Source organism: Mobula birostris, chromosome 3 (assembly GCF_030028105.1).
Source record: "Mobula birostris isolate sMobBir1 chromosome 3, sMobBir1.hap1, whole genome shotgun sequence".
NCBI lineage: Eukaryota > Metazoa > Chordata > Chondrichthyes > Myliobatiformes > Myliobatidae > Mobula > Mobula birostris.
This window is the reverse complement of record NC_092372.1, coordinates 203198106-203218996: the sequence shown is the minus strand read 5'-3', so window position 1 is coordinate 203218996 and position 20891 is coordinate 203198106. Positions and strand designations below refer to the sequence as shown.

Genomic DNA, 20891 nt, shown 5'->3' with positions numbered 1-20891 from the left:
GCGCTGCTTCCTGCACGCATGCTGAGCTCGTTGACTTTATTAACTTTGCCTCCAACTTTCACCCTGCCCTCAAATTTACCTGATCCATTTCTGACACCTCCCTCCCCTTTCTAGATCTTTCTGTCTCTATCTCTGGAGAAAGCTTATCCACTGATGTCTACTATAAGCCTACTGACTCTCACAACTATCTGGACTATTCCTCTTCTCACCCTGTCTCTTGCAAAAATGCCATCCCCTTCTCGCAACTCCTCCGTCTTCGCCACATCTGCTCTCAGGACGAGGCTTTTCATTCCAGGACGAGGGAGATGTCTTCCTTTTTTAAAGAAAGGGGCTTCCCTTCCTCCACCATCAACTCTGCTCTCAAACGCATCTCCCTCATTTCACGCACATCTGCTGTCACTCCATCCTCCCACCACCCCACTAGGAATAGGGTTCCCTTGGTTCTCACCTACCACCCCACCAGCCTCCGGGTCCAACATATTATTCTCCGTAACTTCCGCCACCTCCAACGGGATCCCACCGCAAAGCACATCTTTCCCTCCCCCCCCTCTGCTTTCCGCAGGGATCGCTCCCTACGCGACTCCCTTGTCCATTCGTCCCCCCCATCCCTCCCCACTGATCTCCCTCCTGGCACTTATCCTTGTAAGCGGAACAAGTGCTACACATGCCCTTACACTTCCTCCCTTACCACCATTCAGGGCCCCAGACAGCCCTTCCAGGTGAGGCAACACTTCACCTGTGAGTCGGCTGGGGTGATATACTGTGTCCGGAGCTCCCGATGGGCCTTCTATATATTGGTGAGACCCGACACAGACTGGGAGACCGCTTTGCTGAACACCTATGCTCTGTCTGCCAGAGAAAGCAGGATCTCCCAGTGGCCACACATTTTAATTCCACATCCCATTCCCATTCTGACATGTCTATCCACGGCCTCCTCTACTGTAAAGATGAAGCCACACTCAGGTTGGAGGAACAACACCTTATATTCCATCTGGGTTCCGTCCAACCTGATGGCATGAACATCGACTTCTCTAACTTCCGCTAATGCCCCACCTCCCCCTCGTACCCCATCCTTTATTTATTTATATACACACATCCTTTCTCTCTCTCTCTCTCTCTCCTTTTTCTCCCTCTGTCCCTCTGACTATACCCCTTGCCCATCCTCTGGGTTCCCTCTCCCCCTTTTCTTTCTTCCTGGGCCTCCTGTCCCATGATCCTCTCATATCCCCTTTGCCAATCACCTGTCCAGCTCTTGGGTCTATCCCTCCCCCTCCTGTCTTCTCCTATCATTTTGGATCTCCTCCTCCCCCTCCCACTTTCAAATCTCTTACTAACTCTTCCTTCAGTTAGTCCTGACGAAGGGTCTCGGCCTGAAACGTCGACTGAACCTCTTCCTAGAGATACTGCCTGGCCTGCTGTGTTCACCAGCAACTTTGATGTGTGTTGCTTGAATGTGTGTATCCTTGTAGACCTCCTCTGCACCCTTTCTATAGTTTCCACGTCTTTCCTACAGTAAGGTGACCAGAACTGAGCACAGTACTCTAAGTGGAGTCTGACCAGGGTCCTGTATAGCTGTAACATTACCTCTCAGCTCTTAAACTCAATCCCACGGTTGATGAAGGCCCATGCACCGTATGCCTTCTTAACCGCACAGACAACCTGCGCAGCAGCTTTGAGTGTCCTATGGACTCGGACCCCAAGATCCCTCTGATTCTCCATACTGTCAAGAGTCTTACCATGAATAATATATTCTGCTATCATATGTGACCTACCAAAATGAACCACCTCGCACTTATCTGGGTTGAACTCCATCTACCACTTCTCAGCCCACCTTTGCACCCTATCGATGTCCCGCTGTAACCTCTGACAGCCCTCCGCACTATCCACAACATTTCCAACCTTTGTGTCATCATTAAATTCACTAACCCATCCCTCCATTATCCAGGTCATTTATAAAAATCACAAAGAGAAGGGGACCCAGAACAGATCCCCAAGGCACACCACTGGTCTCCAACCTCCAAACAGAATATGACCCGTCAACAACCACTCTTTGCTTTCTGTGTGCAAGCCATTTCTGGATCCACACAGCAAAGTCCCTTTCAATCCCATGTCTTCTTACTTTCTCAATAAACCTTGCATGGGGTACCTTATCAAATACCATAAGGCACGACCTGCCCTTGACAAAGCCATGCTGACTATTCGTAATCTTTTTATGCCTCTCCAACTGTTCATAAATCCTGCCTCTCAGGATCTTCTCCATCAACTTATCAACCACTGAAATAAGACTCACTGGTCTATAATTTCCTGGGCTATCTCTACTCCCTTTCTTGAATAAGGGAACAAAATCTGCAACCCTCCAATCCTCTGGAACCTCTCTTGTCCCCTTTGATGATGCAAAAATCATTGCCAGAGGCTCAACAATCTCCTCCCTCGCTTCCCACGGCAGCCTGAAGTATATATCATCATGGTGACTTATCCAACTTGATCCTTTCCAAAAGCTCCAGCACGTCCTCTTTCTTAATGTCTATATGCTTGAGCTTTTCAGTCCGCTGTAAGTTGGTGGACATGAGAGAGAATAGGATACAGAGAAATACACTCAGCGAGCTTGACTGATTGTGGCTAGATGGCGTAGTTTGAGTATCTCAAAGACTGCTGATCTCCTGGGATTTTCATGCACAGCAGTCTCTAGAGTTTATGAAGAATGGTGTGAGGAAAAACAACCAGTGAGCTGCAGTTCTGTGGGCGAAAATGTCTTGTTAATGAAAGAGGTCAGAGGAGAATTGACAGACTGTTTCAACTTGACAGAAAGACAACAGCAACTCAAATAACCACTCGTTACCACAGTGGTGTGCAGAAGAGCATCTCTGAACACATGGAATGTCGAACCTTGAAGTGGATGGGCAACAGCAGCAGAAGATTGCAAACATACACTTAGTGGCCACATTATTAGATACAGGAGGTATGTAATAAAGTGACCACGGAGTTTAAGAGGCATTCATGGACTCTTTTACAATTCATATTCTTGGTCATTTTTATTTATTTGCGAAGTTCGTTTGCCTTTGCACGTTAGTTGTTGATGCCTGTTGTTTGCAGTTTTCGCTTTTGCTTAGTTTTTCGACGATTCTATTTAATTTATTTTTCCTGTAATGCCTGCGGGAAAATGAATCTCAATGCAGTATATAGTGACATAAACGTACTTTAATAACTAATTTACTTTGAACTTCAAAATAAGTGGGGGAAATGGGAATACTCTGCGACTGGTAGGGGGTATTTATGTTGCATTTCTACAAGATATTGCTGGGGATGTACTTGGAATATTGTGAGCAGTTTTGGTCACTCTGTCAAGGGAAAGGTGTCAATAAGCAGGAAAGAGTGCAAAGAAGATTTTTGACTCTGTTGCTGGGATTCAATGGCCTCAGTTATAGGGACAGTTTGGACAGGGTAGGACTTTATCCCTTGGAACATAGGAGACTGAAGGGTTACCTTACAGTGGTGTATAAAATCATGCAGAATGAAAGCACAGTCTTTTTTTTTCCAGGGATAGGAAGCCAACAAACAGAAGACCTTGGGTTAAGGTGAGAGGGGAAAGATAAAAAGGAAGCCTATGGAGCAACCTCTTCATGCAGAGCATGGTGTGTATGTAGAATGACCTGCCCGAAAAAGTAGCTGAAGGGAGGTAAATAACACTATTTCAGAGGTACCTGGATGGTACATAGATAGGAAAGCTTTAAAGTGGGGGGTCTCCAAGCTGACCCCTTGCTTAATGGTAAGGGTCCATGGCATAAAAACGATCCGGAACCCCTGTTTTAGAAGGATATGGGCCAAACACAGGCAAATAGGAGTAACCTAGGTGGGCACCTTGGTCAGCACGGATGAGTTGGGCCAAAAGGCCTGATTTTATGCTGCATTACTCAATGACTTGATGCACTGAATCAAGTGTTGTGAGGAAAAAATGTGAAAAAGTATGGGCATGCAACGTCAAGATTGTAATTACATCTCTGTAAAAACAATGTGGGATTTCTGTACAGAATCAGAATCAGGTTTATTATCACTGACATATGTGGTGGTATTTGTTGTTTCATGGAGTCAGTACAGTGTAATACATAAAATATACTATATATTACGATAATATACGCAGGAGCACCTGTGCACCCTCTCGTTAATGCAAATATCTACCGGTAATCAGCCAATCATGAAGCAGCAACTCAGTGCATAAAAGCATGCAGACATGGTCAAGAGGTTCAGTTGTTGTACAGACCAAGCATCAAAATTGGGAAGAAATGTGATCTACGTGACTTTGACCGTGGAATGACGGGGTGGTTTGAGTATCTTGGAAATTGCTGATCTCCTGGAATTTTCATACACAACAGTCTCCTGAGTTTACAGAGAATGGTGCAAATAATATGAAAAAAAAAATCCAGTTAGCAGCGGTTTATTGTTAATGAGAGAGACGTCAGATGAGAATGGCCAGACTGGTTCAAGCTGACAGAAAGGTGACAATGACCATGTGTTACAACAGTGGTGTGCAGAAGAGCATCTCTGAATGCACCGCACCCCGAACCTTGAAATGATTGGGTTACAGCAGCAGAGGACTGGACCGTGAACATGCACTGTGGCCACTTTATTAGGTACAGGAGGCCCCTTATAAAGTAGGCTTTGAGTGTATATGTGTGTGTGTATACCAGACAAAAAAGAAGTAGTGCATAAGGTGGTGTTTTTGGGTACATTGTCCCCTGATGGAAGAGCGAAAGAATTTGTTCCCAAAATGTTGAGTGTGTGTACACTGAAATGACTATATTTTATGATTGTTGAATGGGGATAATCACACTAATGATGGGGCGTTCATCACAAGTATAGTGAATGAGCTCATTATGGTCGCTATGGAAGGATTTTATGGGGTAGAAGTAGAGTTGTTTCCACATTGGAAGTGGAGCAGAGTGATGACGGCGCTAAACGGCGGCTCCTTTGCTTGCATCTTCGGAAACAGCTGTTTCCATCTTTACTATCTTTATTTTACCCTTTCAGAGTTCTTTTGAAGACCCTGACCTGGAGTTTCACGCTGACTACAGTTCTTTGTGGGAATTGGACCCACTCTCAGGGTTTCATAACTACCCATTGTTGTTCGGCACCCCAAGGGCTCAGACTTGGAAGCCTAGGATCTTGGGGCGCTGGAGCTGGGCAGGTCGAGGGTCGGTGTCATGACAGGAGACCCGTGTGTTGGCAGGGGAGTCAGAATATTTGCGGTTGTGTGCCCAGACTTTTGGGCAAAGAGCTCGAGAAAAGCGACGTGGCGGACTTTTAACATCGTAAACCAGCTGGTTGTTTGTTATGTCTGCCTGCTCGCTGGGAAAACGGAGACACCTCTTTCTCCCTTATTAGGGAGAGAAAAAACCTGTGGTATGTTGAATACAGGGTGAAACGTGAAGTCTTTGGGGTAACTGCAAGTTTGTGTCTTTGCTGTTGCTTTGCTCAGACTTGAGTGCTCAAGGGCAGGTGTCGATTCTTTTTTTTTGCCGGTGTGGGGAGGGGGTATCGTTGCTTGCTGCCGCTTATGCATGGGAGGGTGGAACTGGGGGGGGGGGGGGAGGACCTTGGGGTTCTAACATTTAACTGTTGTTCTTTGGGGCACTCCTCTGTTTTCGTGGATGGTTGCGAAGTAAAAGCATTTCAAGATGTATATTGTGTACATTTCTCTGACTTTAAATGTACCTTCAAAACGTTTGACATTGAGGTGAGAATAAACAGTCAGAAAAAAAACATAAGAAAGTCACTAATAAACTTAACAAAGTAAACCAGAATCATTTTTGTCTAGAAAGTACAGAGACTGGAAGTCTTTACTCTCTGAGGCAAGTAACACAAATACATTTAAAGGTGAGGTTATTTGGGCAAATGTCAGGAGAATATATTTATTGGGCTTGAAGAAGAGGAATGAGAGGATGTTCATGTTGAGCATTAACTTTGGCACAAAACCATCTGAGCAGTAAGTGTGTTGAAAATTCCTTGTAATTCAAATTCTACTCACACTTTCCTGGAACAAATAGAAAGTGGCTGAATGGAGTGGGGGACCAATTATGTTTTTACAGTGGTCTTGTACAGAATGCAGTGCTTTTCCTAACCTCATTTTGTAGGTATAATGCTACCTGTCAAGTCTCCACGATAGACTTTAATCTTTGACGCTAGATTAGAAAAGATGTAAGCACTAAGATGAAGGATGATTACTTCGGAATGGTAATAAGATTGCAGCTATCAGTTTGCTTTGCATAGAAAGAAAAATATTGTGCAGCTCAGCATTTCCCTTTTTAACAAAGGTCGATGTTAACATTTCACTGGGGCATCTTTCTAAAACAAATCAGAATTGATAACATACTTCTGATATTATTTTCTGCTTAAAATATCCTCTCCCAGGCATAGAAGGCTGCAACTTTAACAAATACTTCCCCAGGTGGTAATGAATCTGCTTGAAATAGCAAAATTACTACAGAATATCACTTACTGAGCAAATATTATTCCATTTATTTGGTGTGTTAATACTAAATATCTTAAAAATTTAATCATATAAAGATAATTGAACATTGGTGTTAGAAGTTAGTCTGGTAAGAGTGCAACATACTCATCTGCTAAGATAAATTTTCTTATAAAAGAAAGCACCAAACAGAAAATATATTCCTACGCATTAAACTCTAAACCTATAAGCATTTACAATGTCACTCTACATACTGGTAAGCCCTTACCTCAGGATTTATACCCAAGTGAAAGCCTTATGTATAATATGAACCATTTATCTGAAATTAAGGCCATATGACTATAAGACATAGGAGTAAAATTAGGCCATTCAGCCCATTGAGTCTGCTCCACCATTTAATCATGGCTGGTTTATTATCCTTTTCAAACCCATTCACCTGCCTTTTCTCCATAACCTTTGACACTCTTACTATTCAAGAACCTTTCAACCTCCACTATAAATATGCCCAATAACTTGGCCTCCACAGCAGTGCGTTGCAATGAATTCCATGGATCCACTACCCTCTGTGTAAAGGAATTCCTTCTCATCTCTGTTCTAAAGGGATGTCTTTGTATTCTGAGGCTGCGTCCTCTGGTCCTAGGCTCTCCCACTATCAGAAACAGCCTGTACATGTCCACTGTATCTAGGCTTTTTAATTTTCAGTAGGTTTCAATGAAATTCCCAGTCGTTTTAAACTCCAGTGAGTACAGACCCAGGACCATACCCTTTTAATAACTCTTTCATTTCTAGGATCACTTTTGTGAACCTCCCTGGTCACTGTCCAATGCCAGCACATTTCTTCTTAAATATGGGCCCAACTGCTCACAAAGCTCCAATGTGGTCTGACAAATTCCTTATTAATGACTGAGCATTACATCCTTACTGTTATATTCTAGTCCTCTCAAAGTTAATCGCAGTTGCTCTTGTTACCACCAACTCAGCCTGCAAGTTAAACTTCAGGGAATGATGCACGAGGATTCCCAAGTCTCTTTCCACCTTCAATTTCTGAATTTTCTCACCATTTATAAAATAGTCTATGCCTTTATTCCTTCTACCAAAGTGCATGACCATACATTCCCCTGTACTGTATTCCATCTGCCATTTCTTTCTACATTCTTTAACCTGTTCAGATTTCTGCAGACTCTTTGCTTCCTCAACACTACCAACCCAGCCACCGAAAATGTCACTCAAAGATGTATCCATCTAATAAACTTGCATTAGTGATTGGTAAAAATGATCACTGAAGTTACTAACTAAATATCCATGAGTACCAGAAAAAAGAATTGATTACACAGTTCTATTTTTTTACTGGGTACAATTAAAAATGAGTGACCATTAATCTCGCAACCTCTTGAAGAAAGGATGTGCTGACGTTGAAGAGGGTTCAGATAAGATTCACTAGAATGATTCTGGGAATGAGAAGGTTAACATATGAGGAACGTTTGACCGCTCTTGGACTGTATTCCTTGGAATTTAGAAGAATGAGGGGGGGACCTCATAGAAACATTTCAAATGTTGAAAGGCATGGACAGAGTGAATGTGGTAAAATTGTTTCCCATGGTGGGGGAGTCTAGTACAAGAGGACATGACTTAAGAATTGAAGGGCGCCCATTCAAAACAGAGATGCAAAGAAATTTTTTTAGCCAGAGGGTGGTGAATCTATGGAATTTGTTGCCACGGGCAGCAGTGGAGGCCAAGTCATTGGGTATATTTAAGGCAGAGATTGATAGGTATCTGAGTAGCCAGGGCATCAAAGGTTATGGTGCGAAGGCGGGGGAGTGGTACTAAATGGGAGAATGGATCAGCTCATGATAAAATGGCAGAGCAGACTCGATGGGCCCAATGGCCAACTTCATAAGTCTTATGGTCTCTTATAAAAGCTAGGAATCTTCACCGAGCAAACCAACTTTTACAAGCCTCCTTGTTAGTTCTCTGTGTCCGTCTATTTTTTGTAACCAGCTGAATATACCTCTATGTAACTTGCATTTATAACGAGAAGCATATGTCTTTCAAGGATTTTTTTTATGTCATGCTTTTCACTTCAATGAAAGGAGAAGGAAAAGTTGGCGGCGCAACGGCAGCGCGTGCGACCTCTCTGATGAATGATATCTGTAATCTGTCAAGTAGGGTACCGTGCACAATTCTGATTTGATGGAGACAGATATGAGAGTACGGAGGAACATCTGGAGAAACTTCTGAAATGCCCGCTTCGCTGCCGCTGCTACTGTGTGGTAACCAGAATCTCCGGAGCAGAAGGCCCCGAATCCTCGGCTTTGCTTGTTTCAGCGGCCGGGGCGAGGTCGAAGGCGCTCGGCAGAGGATGGTGCTCGGGAGGCTGTATCTGAGGGGCTGGTCGGAGGATCAAAGTTTTCGGACGGACGGACTCAGTGTCAGCTGTGGTCGGCTGCTTCCGAGGCATCGGCAAGTTGATGGTGCCTGGAGGATTATGGCAGGGAGTTTCTCCCTTTTGCCGCCTGCTATCAGGGACTCGGGAGTCGATTGACTCGGGGACTTTGAGACTTTTTTTTACCATGCCCATGGTTTGTTCTTCATCAAATTATGGTATTGCTTTGCACTGCTGTAACTATATGTTATAATTATGTGATTCTGTCAGTGTTAGTCTTTGGTTTGTCCTGTTTTTCTGTGATATCACTCTGGAGAAACATTGTATCATCTCTTAATGCATGTATGCATTTCTAAATGACAATAGAAGAGGACTGAGTGTTCTCATAATCTAAAAAAATATATAGAAGTAGGAATAGGATATTCAGGTTGTTTCATGTGATGTGAGATTACGTGACCGGTTATATTCCAACTCTCTGATCTAATCTGATATCTTCTATTTAGTTGGTATGTTGGGGAGAATATTTGGATATTTGGAGCTGTTTGGATTTAGCTACTGACATAAACTAATTCCTAGTAGTTTAAAAAAATGGTGTACCTTTCATGAACTTAATGAAGTAAGTAAGGAAAAAGCTATTTATTTGAGGTGTTTTGTTTTATTTGATATTCTGCAGTGTGGAATTCAGTCCAGAAAGATGGACTATTCTAGATACAATTCAGCAGGATGTTGTAATTGGTTCATATCTGATTTTCGTTTGCTCAATGATGCTGGCGGCAGGGTTTGGGGAAATTGTTCTAGAATATAATTATTAATATAATACAAGCGAGTGCAGACCACCACTCCCTTGCCCCCAGTCACAGCTCAAGAAAGTATCTAAAATGAAAACATATGAAAGCATTGAGAGCTGAAGATGTCAGCAGTTAAATGATTATGGGGCAGCAAGGGAATTAAAGACTACTAATTGCAATGTGTTCCTTGTCCTTTAGTGGGAGGGGGAGAGAGATTGAGATTCTTGGTCTGAACAATTGACTATTTATTCCCTCCATAGATGCTGCCTGATCTGTTGAGATCCCCCAACATCTATTTATTGACTTACAGCACAGAATAGGCCCTCCAGCCTTTCAAGCCATGCTGCCCAGCAACCCTCAATTTAACCCTTGCCTAATCACAGGACAACTTACAATGACCAATTAACCAACCAATCTGTACTTCTTTGGAATGTGGGAAAACCTGAAGGAAGCCCACGTAGTCACTGTGAGAACGTACAAACTCCTTACAGACAGCGGTGGGAATTGAACCTGGGTTGCTGATCTTGTGAAGTGCTGTGCTAGCCACTATGCCATCATGCCACCCTTCTGTGCGTGTGTTGCCCTGGAATTCCAGCATTTGCAGAATCCCTTGTGTTTCTAACATTGGATCCAAGCATGTACAAATTAAAAATATGCTTCATTACTTGGGGGAGCTGCTTTTTAATGGAGGTGAGTATTCAGAAAAGGCTACATGTGGACCTCTGTGTCATGATAATTAAATATGTGCAAAGTTGCTGCTTTAATGGATAGCATCAATGAATAAAGGTCTCATTTACCATTTCAACGTTCTTAGCTTGAGGTGAGCATCTATTCACAATGGTGGCATTTAGATGATCAGGATAGATTCTAATGCAAAGGCACTGACCTAAAATATTAAAACTGTCCCTTCCTCAACAGAAGCTCTTTGAGCTGCTGAGTATTCTCAGCATCTTCGGTTTCTACTATTTGATTTTGTAGCAATTTCTAGAAACCGACACACTGAGAGGTCACAGTATCCACAAGCTGGATTCCCAGTTATTTATTAGTTTGACTTCAAACCTTATTGCTCCCCTCAGATGAGCCAAATATTGCGTCTGAATCTGAGGAGGAGTGTGTTATGATAGGTTTTGGCTGAGTATGTTAATCAATTAAGTGAAGTCCTAATACATTGATATAGTAATTGCAATATTGTAGATTTTCAATAAACTGTTTTTTTTTAGCAAATGAACCTTCATTCTAGATAAAATGCCTGAAGGACTGTTCAGGATTGTAATAATTATTGCTCAAAATTACTGTATAAACCACAACCAATTTTAAAAAAAAGCTTTGGGCAAATATTTTATACAACAATTTGCATGTCATTACCAGCAATAATCTGGTTTCATTCCTTTGTTGTGATCGCAATAACTGTTCTATATCTACATTCTCTCTAAGATCAGCTGTTCATTGTATAGGGAGCGCATTGTATTTTTCTCCCTGTTTTGGATCTGAGTGACCCTGGATTTTGGTTCACATGAACCACTAATCACTTTCTTTAGAGATCGGAAAGGACTCGAAACATTTTTTTTATTGAGTAGCCACATATCTTATTTGAATAAATTAAATCACACAAAGAAACACACATTCTGAAAAAATTTGTATGATGGGTGGTGATCATAATTTTGTTCAAATATCATTGAGAATTCAATAAAATCTTCTTATTCCTTTAACATAATATTTCCGGGGCTTAATCTGACTTCGGAGTGATGGGCAAACAGGTAGTGGCAGGTGATGGGAGATGAAATATGTATGGAAAGCCGATTGTAAATGAAAATTAACCGCATCAGAAACCCGAAAGGTAAAGCAAGTTTGGCGTAGTGTGGAAAATATCTTTTTGCACTCAGGCCTGACCCTGTGCCTTACAATCCATTCCTGTGATTTGTTCAGGTCACAAGTGGGATGGAAATGAGGCTCCGTACTGCTTCTCCACACATCCGGATTTAATAGACTTTTTCCACTGATAAAAGACCACTAATGAGTTCATTTTCAAGCTATTAAATTGACTGTAATAGTTAGTTCTACTGATGATTGCACAGAGACATGCTGGTCACAATGGGTTTTGTCTTTCCCTGAATTTTAACTCTCTCGTTAACAGGATTTCTTTTTAAGAAGCATTGCATTTTAAAATCTCCAGAAAGCTGTACAAGGTCATTCGTGCTACAGCTCTTCATGTGCTTCCTGGCAGATAAAGCTTAATTGAATTTACCTTGGTATTTTTAAATGCCCGAGGGTTAGTTAAGTGTGTTGTTATATGTACACAATACCCAGTAGAAAAGCAAACACATGCTACAATTTCTAATTATGATGTTTAAATGAGATTTCTGCATTGAAATAAGAAAAATAACGGCCTTGTCTATCACAATGCATCCTTTGTTGCATTTACAAAGAGTACATATATTTGTGAATACAAACACAGGAATATTTCAAATGCTTATTCCAATGATTCTCCCTTGACATGAATCAGCTTGAGTTGGAGGATATTTTATTTCTGCATAGGGCTGTTATGTGGAGCACAATGCCTATCATTAATGAAATAAACCTTAAATGGGGTGACTCAATTTCTTTCTAATCGGTTGACTTTTAATTATTCTTGTTGGTTATAGAAATCTGATCTGTTGTAGTTTTAGGAATAAGGGAACTGAGCTCATGTGGGGGCTGCCAAGAGGATTGCCAATTGGCCATTCATTACACATGTTGCATTATTACCCTCAATAGAAAGGCTTTCCTTCTCTATCTGCCTTCATCTACTTGGTGGTCCTGTCGAAGCAGTAAAATCTGATCGAGTTGCAAGGCATGATGCGAGAGATCAATATCTGATGAGGACCCCTCAACTGTGAAGCAGGTGACGACTCCTCTGTTTGACCATTTGTTCATGTTGTCATGGAGGTCATGCAGGTTGAATGTCTAAATTTCATATTTAACACAGATAGTTCCTAGTTGCATACAGAGACATTAGGAAGCCAAGAAATGAAGTAATTTCACTATATACTGTAGATGGCCCCAAACCAAATCGTACAAGTACATAGAACATAGAAACCCTACAGCACAATACAGGCACTTTGGCCTACAATGCTGTGCCGGACATGTACTTACTTTAGAAATTACTTAGGGTTACCCATAGCCCTCTATTTTCCATGTACCTATCCAAGAGTCTCTTAAAAGACCTATTGTATCCACCTCCACCATTGTCACCAGCAGACCATTCCATGCACTCACCACTCTCTGCGTAAGAAACTTACCCTTGACATCTCCTCTGTACTTACTTCCAAGCACCTTAAAACTGTGCCCTCTCATGTTAGCCATTTCAGCCCTGGGAAAAAGCTTCTGACTATCCACACGATCAATGCCTCTCATCATCTTATACACCCCTATCAGGTCACCTCTCATTCTCTGTCGCTCCAAGGAGAGAAGGCCAAGTTCACTCAACCTATTCTCATAAGGCATGCTCGCCAATCCAGGCAACATCCTTGTAAATCTCCTCTGCATCCTTTCTATAGTTTCCACATCCTTCCTGTAGTGAGATGACCAAAACTGAGCACAGTCCTCCAAGTGGGCTCTGACCAGGGTCCTATATACTGTATCTATTTGGCAGAGATATGGCAACATTTCTAACGACGTCTGTTTTACAAAGCAATGAAGTGTAATACAGATAATTACCCCTAACCAAACTTCTGCCAATTACTTTTGATTTTAATTTGTAAACATCTGTGGAAAAAAATAAAATAGGCTCAGCAACAGTAACCATGAAACTATTGGATTGTTGTAAAAAATTCCTTGGTTTACCAATGTCCTCTGATATTGTTAATCTATCTGCCTATAAATGACTATTAGATCCTTTAATGACGTTGATTTTTATCTGCATCCAGTGTTTCAAAGGTTTATTTTAATATCAGGGAATGAATACAGTATACATCCTGAAATTCTTACTCTTCACAGATATCTATGAAACAAGAAACCCCATAGGATGAATGGTAGAAACGTCTGCCCCCCCCCATACAAGCACCAGCAGAAACACCGACCACTCCACCATACAATCTCCAATGAAATTTTAATCCAGAGTCCATCAAAACTACAATCTGTAATCCATCACCTTGGCATCTCAGACAGGCTCTCTCTCTCTCTCTCTCTCTGGCGAGGGAGAGAGGTCCCTCCTGAAACAACGGGAGCGGAGACCAGCAGCTCACTGTTCCAATGTTACGCTAATCGCGTAGCTAATTGCTCAGCGAGGGCTGTGTACTAAATGCTGGCAAGGCGGCATTCTCCATGCATGAATGAGTAAATAACAAAAAGCAATCTTGTAAGCAGCCTATGCAGGCTGGTGTATTCTCTGTGGTACAAAGTTTAGTTAACTTTCCCTAATCAAAGAAATTATGCCATTAACATGATAGATTAACATTCTGTGCAATATCTTTAATACACAAAAACATAAACCAGTGAACGAAAGCCAAGGATACTTATGGCAATCTAACATAAGTGTGGTTGACCCTGAACCTGAGATGTCAAGGGCAAACAGGAACTACAATGTGATATACTGTATGTAGGCACAATCTGACTGCCAATTATTCATTAGTGTCCCTTGGGTCATGTAGTATATGTATAAGGCTAAGAAATCTGATATACGAAGAAATGATGGAAGAAACAAGAGCAACATTGAATAATTTCTGTTTCAGGAAACACACTTCCAAAATTCCTGTGTTTTGCACTGTCTTCAAAAGTCAGTTTGAAGTGTCCAACACACAATAAATTCAAAATAATATATTACTAAAGGCACTTTTCTTAAAAGTTTTGAGTTGCCCTCTGGTGAACTCACTCTTCATTTTTGTACTGTTAGCCCAGGTGCAACAAGACAATAAGTAGGAGAATTTTGACTATGCAGAGAATCAAGTGGCTCTGAGTATATACTGTATCCACAGATGCTTATAGGTAACTAACTAGGTCAATAAATTGGATTAAAAGACCTACAGAATGTTTTCCTTTATTAATTGAATAAAGCGGGGAAGGTATGCTGGTATTGCATACCATACTTTTTAGACCACAGCTCAATTACCGTGTACAGTCTGGTTACCACAGTACAGGGAAATGACTACATTTGAGGCAGTGTGGAGGAGATTTATGAGGACGTGGCCAGGTCTGGAAAGTGCAGCCTAGACTAGATAAGTTCAGGTTTTTGGAACATAAAGGACAGAATTGAAACTTAATTGAGGTGGATAAAATTATGCCAAAGCAAACCTATTAGGAAGAATAAGAATATATTTATTTTAATAGAGGGATCAAAAACCTAAAAAAGTATAGAAAATCTGAACAGGAGTCAGCACTTAGCCCTTCAATCTTTTTCAACCGTTCAATACAACCAATACCGATCCTATATTTTAATCCTGTGTTCCTATTCCTTTCCCATATCCCTTGAACTTTTGTGACTAGAAATGCATTTATATTCCATGTGTATCTGCCTTTCCCTTTCTAATTCTTAGACATATCCAGTAACTTGGCCTTCACAGCTTTCAGCCAAAGAGAATTCCACAAACTCACCTTTCCTCTGAGCTCAATTGCTCCACATCATAATTGTTTTACCCGACACCCAGATACAGTCATCTCTAGTTCTAGAATAGATGCTCCCTTGCCGCAGTCAAAGGAAACATCTTCATGATATCCAGCTTGGAGACCTCTGTCAGGATTTTGTATGCTTCAGTGAGATCTTCTCTCATTCTGACTGAGATTAATTTATAGGATGATTAATTTGGAACCGATTTTGATCCAGGAAGTGGTAGGGGTATGGAAGTCTTTGCCTGAAAGGGTAGTACAGGCAGGAATCTTCATCACATTTAACAGGTTCCTGGAATATCCTCCCAATATGTCTCTGCCTGCACAATCATAAAGTCATAAGCAATTTAATAGGGCCTTTGGCCCACCAGTCAACATCAACCATTAAGCACCTATTTACACTAATGCAACACTAACTCCAGTTTTTTTGTTCTCTCACCAGTTCCCCTGGGTTTTACCACTCACCCACACACTCGCCAATGGCCAATGATTTCTATCAATCCAGAAGAGTCCAACATGTGGGAGGAAAGCTTAAGGTGAAACAGAGGAGATTTAATAGGATTAAAATGAGAGGGAGGAAGTTCGAAGGGGATCTGAGGAGTAAATTCTTTACAGAAAGTGCTGCAGTATTCTAGACTGAGCTGTCAGAGGAGGTACTTGGAGGCAGGGACAATAGCAACATTGAACAGGTACCTAAATAAGCAAATCATAGAGGGAAATGGAATTAATCCAGGCAAGTGAGATTAGTATAGACCAGGGATGCCCAAGCTTTTTTATGCCATTAACCCCTACCATTAACTGAGGAGTCTGTGGACTCCAGGTTGCGAACCACTGGTATAGATACTCACCATGGTCAGCAAAGCCCCAGTGGGCCGAAGGGCTTCCTTCTTTGGTGTAAAGCTCTATGCCTGGAAACTGGAGTAGCCTGTGGAAACCCACCTGGTCAGAGGGAGAATGTAGAAAGTACAAAAGTATACGAAGTAAATTTATTATCAAGGGACAGCTATGTCACCAGATAGAACCCTGAAACTCATTTTCTTGCAGGCCTACTCACCAAGAATCATAATAGACTCAATGAAAGACCACACCCAGAAGGATGGACAAGCAATCAATGAGTAAAAGGCACAAACTTCAAACCCTACCAACACAGCATTGAAGATTAGGACTGAATGTGGATGACTGGAAATGTGAAGTTACATCTCCAGTAAATGTACCACCTATGGACATAGTGACAGAGGGTGGGATCAGACTGGACAGTACTTTATCAATGGGTTACATAGCCTCCTCCCCGAATTGCATATTTTCTGTGATTCTCTAAGTGTGTCATTTCCCTTTCTGTCAGCAGCAATGAAGGGGGTTGCTACTGTGCCCACTCCATACCCTATTGCATCCAGCCCAAACTGATTGGTATCGAGGGCCAGCTGTTACAGCTTCCACTTTCCCTTCCACCTCACTGAGAGGAATGCTTGGCCCTGCTCTGAATGCAGCTCAGATTCCAATTCCTGGCACTGAATATTAACTAAGTAGTCTTTAGAAAGCTGTAAAATCCAGCTCTGTCGTAATTATGCAGAATGCCATGCACAGTATTGTACACAGCTAAGCCAATTGTCAATAGAAACCTGTTAATCTTGTGTAAAGAACTTGCTACGTTTATGTTTAAAAATAAATAAAATGCATGTTCATCTCTGACCTCTGAATCAATCAATACTCTTTTCATTCTTTTTGGAGACAATTCTGGCCTTTTACAGAACTATTTCTTTTAACTCACCAGTCAAGGTGAGAAGCCAAGGCTCAAAGAATAAGCCACACATAGAAATAGTTCTGTCAATTTGTGGCGCTGTCTCTATTCCGGACTTCTGATTGCTCGGACTTGGTGTAAGCAGCAGGAACATAGCCAATATATGCGCTTCTCAGAATCCCAAAACAGGCTCCCGCAGCTAACACAAGACCCTCTAGTATGTATGAAATGAGACTCCTGTGGCTGTGCTGTACACTTGAATGCAGCCCTTGGGATATGTAAAAGTGCCCACGGTGCCGCCATTACACTCTGGTAAAAATTGTATTTTACTGGGACTTAAATTCACAATTATAATTGTTCATTTCGATGATGCTTGCTGCTGCTCGTGCGTGGGAGGGACTTTGGGTTCTTACGTTTTTTCCTGCCATTCATTCTTTGGGGGGTTCTCTTCTGTTTCGAGGATGTCTGCGGGGAGTAAGAATTTCAGGTTGTTTATTGTATACATTCTCTGATATTAAATGGAACCATTGAATCATACTAAGGTGGTGAGGAATTGGGGTAAAAGCCGAAAACGTCCAATTATCATTGGTTTCTCCAACATACTGCCAAATTTTTCATCCAAGTAACCACCAAAAAAAACATCCAGATCTCAATTTTAAACAATCGCCCTCTTATCTTTCACACTCCCTCACCCCCGACATTCACTCTTCTCTCCTCTTCCATTGGGCAGAAGGTACAAAAGCCTGAAATCATGTACTGTCAGAACAGCTTCACCCACTGTCATAGGACTATTAATTGGTACACTTGTTAGGATCACTACACTTCTGTAGCTGTTACACTTTGGTTACAATGGTTGTAACGTTGGTACTATTTTAACCTTGTACTACCTCAATGCACTGTCAATGACCTTGAATACCTTACATCCCAAAGCCACCGGAGATTCGGGAGATGCCAGAAATCTTGAGCAACACACACAAAATACTGGAGGACCTTAACAAGCCAAACAGCATCTATAGAGAAAAATAAACAGTCACCATTTTAGGCGGAGACCCTTCAATAGTCCTGGTGAAGAGTCTCAGCCCAAAACATCAACTGTTTATTCACCTCCGTGGATGCTGCCTGATTTACAGAGTCCCTCCAGCATTTTGCATGTGAAACTGTACATCGCACTTCCTCCTCCAAATCATGGAAACATAGAAACATAGAAAATAGGTGCAGGAGTAGGCCATTCGGCCCTTCGAGCCTGCACCACCATTCAGTATGATCATGGCTGATCATCCAACTCAGAACCCTGTACCTGCCTTCTCTCCATACCCCCCGATCCCTTTAGCCACAAGGGCCATATCTAACTCCCTCTTAAATATAGCCAATGAACTGGCCTCAACTGTTTCCTGTGGCAGAGAATTCCACAGATTCACCACTCTCTGTGTGAAGAAGTTTTTCCTAATCTCAGTCCTAAAAGGCTTCCCCTTTATCCTCAAACTGTGACCCCTCGTTCTGGACTTCCCCAACATCAGAAACAATCTTCCTGCATCTAGCCTGTCCAATTCCTTTAGGATTTTATATGTTTTAATAAGATCCCCCTTCAATCTTCTAAATTCCAACAAGTATAAGCCTAGTCGATCCAGTCTTTCATCATATGAAAATCCTGCCATCCCAGGAATCAATCTGGTGAACCTTCTTTGTACTCCCTCTATGCCAAGGATGTCTTTCCTCAGATTAGGGGACCAAAACTGCACACAATACTCCAGGTGTGGTCTCACCAAGGCCTTGTACAACTGCAGTAGTACCTCCCTGCTCCTGTACTCGAATCCTTTTGCTATGAATGCCAGCCCACCATTTGCCTTTTTCACCGCCTGCTGTACCTGCATGCCCACTTTCAATGACTGGTGTACAATGACACCCAGGTCTTGTTGTACCTCCTCTTTTCCTAATCGGCCACCGTTCAGATAATAATCTGTTTTCCTGTTTTTGCCACCAAAGTGAATAACCTCACATTTATCCACATTAAATTGCATCTGCCATGAACTTGCTCACTCACCTAACCTATCCAAGTCACCCTGCATCCTCTTAGCATCCTCCTCAGAGCTAACACTGCCGCCCAGCTTCGTGTCATCTGCAAACTTGGAGATGCTGCATTTAATTCCCTCATCTAAGTCATTAATATATATTGTGAACAACTGGGGTCCCAGCACTGAGGCTTGCGGTACCCCACTAGTCACTGCCTGCCATTCTGAAAAGGTCCCATTTATTTCCACTCTTTGCTTCCTGTCTGCTAACCAATTCTCTATCCACATCAATATCTTACCCCCAATACCGTGTGCTTTAAGTTTGCACACTAATCTCCTGTGTGGGACCTTGTCAAAAGCCTTTTGAAAATCCAAATATACCACATCCACTGGTTCTCCCCTATCCACTCTACTAGTTACATCCTCAAAAAATTCTGTGAGATTCGTCAGACATGATTTTCCTTTCACAAATCCATGCTGAATTTGTCCGATGATTTCACCGCTTTCCAAATGTGCTGTTATCACATCTTTGATAACTGACTCTAGCATTTTCCCCACCATCGATACTAGGCTAACCGGTCTATAATTCCCCAGTTTCTCTCTCCCTCCTTTTTAAAAAATTGGGTTACATTAGCCACCCTCCAATCCTCAGGAACTAGTCCAGAATCTAAATAGTTTTGAAAAATTATCACTAATGCATCCACTATTTCTTGGGCTACTTCCTTAAGCACTCTGGGATGCAGACCATCTGGCCCTGGGGATTTATCTGCCTTTCATCCCTTCAATTTACCTAACACCACTTCCCTACTAACATGTATTTCCCTCAGTTCCTCCATCTCACTGGACCCTCTGTCCCCTACTATTTCTGGAAGATTATTTATGTCCTCCTTAGTGAAGACAGAACCAACGTAGTTATTCAATTGGTCTGCCATGTCCTTGCTCCCTATAATCAATTCACCTGTTTCTGTCTGTAGGGGACCTACATTTGTCTTAACCAATCTTTTTCTTTTCACATATCTATAAAAGCTTTTACAGTCAGTTTTTATGTTCCCTGCCAGTTTTCTCTCATAATCTTTTTTCCCTTTCCTAATTAAGCCCTTTGTCCTCCTCTGCTGGACTCTGAATTTTTCCCAGTCCTCAGGTCAGCCACTTTTTCTGGCTAATTTGTATGCTTGTTCTTTGGAATTGATACTATCCCTAATTTCCCTTGTCAGCCATGGGTGCACTACCTTCCCTGATTTATTCTTTTGCCAAACTGGGATGAACAATTGTTGTAGTTCATCCATGCGACCTTTAAATGCTTGCCATTGCATATCCACCGTCAACCCTTTAAGTGTCATTTGCCAGTCTATCTTAGCTAATTCACGTCTCATACTTTCAAAGTTACCCTTCTTTAAGTTCAGAACCTTTGTTTCTGAATTAACTATGTCACTCTCCATCTTAATGAAGAATTCCACCATATTATGGTCACTCTTACCCAAGGGGCCTCTCACGACAAGATTGCTAATTAACCCTTCCTCATTGCTCAAAACCCAGTCTAGAATAGCCTGCTCTCTAGTTGGTTCTTCGACATGTTGGTTCAAAAAACCATCCCACATACATTCCAAGAAATCCTCTTCCTCAGCACCCTTACCAATTTGGTTCACCCAGTCTATATGTAGATTGAAGTCACCAATTATAACTGCTGTTCCTTTATTACACGCATTTCTAATTTCCTGTTTAATACCATCCCCAACCTCACTACTACTGTTAGGTGGCCTGTACACAACTCCCACCAACTCTATCATAAAATAGAGTTAGCAAGTAATGTTCATCGTGTTGTTGAGTAGTCCCAGAAAGTCTCTAAGTCCATAAAGCTATAGCTCAAACCATTTCTAATAGGAGAATTAGGGCTATTAAATTCTATAACACTCTCGTATCAAACTCTTGC

General features: G+C 41.9%; 1 protein-coding gene across 1 annotated transcript in view; it reads right to left on the bottom strand.

The window, feature by feature from the left end:
• The window catches only part of adarb2 (adenosine deaminase RNA specific B2 (inactive)), an 819996-nt gene that overhangs the window by 653670 nt on the left and 145435 nt on the right, over nt 1-20891 (bottom strand). The window lies entirely within an intron of this gene.